Source organism: Berghia stephanieae, chromosome 5 (assembly GCF_034508935.2).
Source record: "Berghia stephanieae isolate SIO BIC M18660-M18661 chromosome 5, UCSD_Bste_1.3, whole genome shotgun sequence".
In the NCBI taxonomy this organism is placed as follows: domain Eukaryota; kingdom Metazoa; phylum Mollusca; class Gastropoda; order Nudibranchia; family Aeolidiidae; genus Berghia; species Berghia stephanieae.
This window is the reverse complement of record NC_088364.1, coordinates 84,955,866-84,958,365: the sequence shown is the minus strand read 5'-3', so window position 1 is coordinate 84,958,365 and position 2,500 is coordinate 84,955,866. Positions and strand designations below refer to the sequence as shown.

The 2,500-nt window shown below is 35.5% G+C and overlaps 1 protein-coding gene across 9 annotated transcripts in view; it reads left to right on the top strand.

The window, feature by feature from the left end:
* The window catches only part of LOC144973767 (uncharacterized), a 105,494-nt gene that overhangs the window by 41,746 nt on the left and 61,248 nt on the right, over nt 1–2,500 (top strand). The window lies entirely within an intron of this gene.

Here is a 2,500-nt window from a genome sequence, read left to right as displayed (position 1 = left end):
CTTTCGTTCCTTCCATAGTAATAGCTAAACAAACAGCTAGACTGTCTTACTACAAGACGAAATTCGTCCTTCATATAAGCTAACAACACTAGACGTTATAAAGACCAAACTTCGTTCCTCAGTATAGCTAAACAACAGAGACTGTCTACTACAGACCAGAAACTTCGTTCTTCCTAGTATCTAACAAACAGTAGACTGTCTTACTACAAGACAGAATTCGTTCTTCCTATAAAGCTAACAACACAGACGTCTACACAGACCAATTCGTTCCTTCATAGTATAGTAAACAGTAGCTGTCTTATACAGCCAGAACTTTCGTTCTTCCATGTAATAGTAAACAAACAGCTAGACTGTTTACTACAACCAAAACTTTCGTTCTTCATATATAGCTAAACAAAAGCTGACTTCTTACTACAAGACAGAAACTTCGTCTTCCAAGTAATAGCTAACAAACAAGACTGTTATACAACCAAAATTCGTTTTCCTAGTAATAGCTAACAACATAGACTGTCTTTACAAACAGAAACTTCGTTCCTTCCATATAATAGCTAAACAAACGCTACTCTTATACAAGACCAGAAACTTTGTTCTTCATATATGTAAAACACTAGACTGTTTAACAAGACCGAACTTCGTTCTTCCATAGTAGTAAAAGCTGACTGTCTTCTACAGACGAACTTTCGTTCCTTCCATAGTAAAGCAAACAAACAGCTACTGTCTACACAGCAGAACTTTGTTCTTCCATGTAATAGCTAAACAAAGTAGACTGTTTACTAAAACAAAACTTCGTTCCTTCCATATAATAGCTAAAACAGCTGACTGTTTACTACAAGACAAAAAAACTGTTCTTCCTGTATATAACAACAGCTATGTCTATAAAAAAAATTTTTCTTATATATATAAAAAAATATTTAACGCCGAACTTCGTTCTCAAGTAATACTAAACAAGCTAGACTCACCAGCCAAATCTTTGTAATAAAAAAAACACAAACAAATTTCTTTTCATGATAAACAAGAGCTCTACACAGACCAAAATTGTCCTTCTAGTAAATAACAAACGCAGATTTATACAAACCAACTTGTTCTCATGTATATAAAACGTAACTTCTTATACAGACAGAACTTCGTTCCTCATATAATACTAACAAGCTAGACTGCTTACTACAAGACGAACTTTCGTCTTCAATAATCTAACAAACACTAGATGTCTTACACAGACCGAACTTTCGTTCCTTCCATAGTAATAGCTAAACAAACACTAGAGTCTTATACAAGACCAAAACTTTCGTTCCTTCCATGTAAAGCTAAACAAACAGTAGACTGTCTACTACAAGACCAGAAACTTTCGTTCCTTCCATAGTAAGCTAAACAAACAGCAGACTGTCTTACTACAAGCCAGAAACTTCGTTCTTCCATAGTAAAGCTAAACAACAGCTAGCGTTACACAACAGAAACTTTCGTTCTTCCAATAAGCTACACAGCTAGAGTCTACTACAGACGAACTTTCGTTCCTTCCATATAATACTAAACAAACAGCTAGATGTCTTACTACAAACCAGAACTTTCGTTCCTTCCAATAATAGCTAACAAACAGTAGACTGCTTACTACAAACCAAAACTTTCGTTCCTTCCATAGAATAGCAAACAAACAGCAGACTGTCTTATACAAGACCAGAAACTTCGTTCCTTCATATAATACTAAACAACAGCTAGACGTCTTACTACAGCCAGAACTTCGTCTTCCATGTATAGCTAAACAACAGCTAGACTGTTATACAGACAGAAACTTTCGTTCCTTCATAGTAATACTAAACAAACACTAACTGTCTTACTACAAGACCAGAAACTTCGTTCTTCATAGTATAGCTAAAAAACAGTAGACTGCTTACTACAAGACCAGAAACTTTCGTTCCTTCCATATAATAGCAAACACAGCTGACTGTCTTACTACAAGACCGAAACTTTCGTTCCTCCATGTAATACTAAACAAACGCTAGACGTCTTAACAAGACCAAAACTTTCGTTCCTTCCATAGTAATAGCTAAACAAACAGCTAGACTGTCTTACTACAAGACCAGAAACTTTCGTTCCTTCCATAGTAATAGCTAAACAAACAGCTAGACTGTCTTACTACAAGACCAGAAACTTTCGTTCCTTCCATAGTAATAGCTAAACAAACAGCTAGACTGTCTTACTACAAGACCAGAAACTTTCGTTCCTTCCATAGTAATAGCTAAACAAACAGCTAGACTGTCTTACTACAAGACCAGAAACTTTCGTTCCTTCCATAGTAATAGCTAAACAAACAGCTAGACTGTCTTACTACAAGACCAGAAACTTTCGTTCCTTCCATAGTAATAGCTAAACAAACAGCTAGACTGTCTTACTACAAGACCAGAAACGCGTTCCCTATCTGATTTAACAAAGATATTCGATTTCAAATCGAAAAAATGGGCTTATTATCTGCTTTGAACCAAAGACAATGAAAGTGAAGATCATC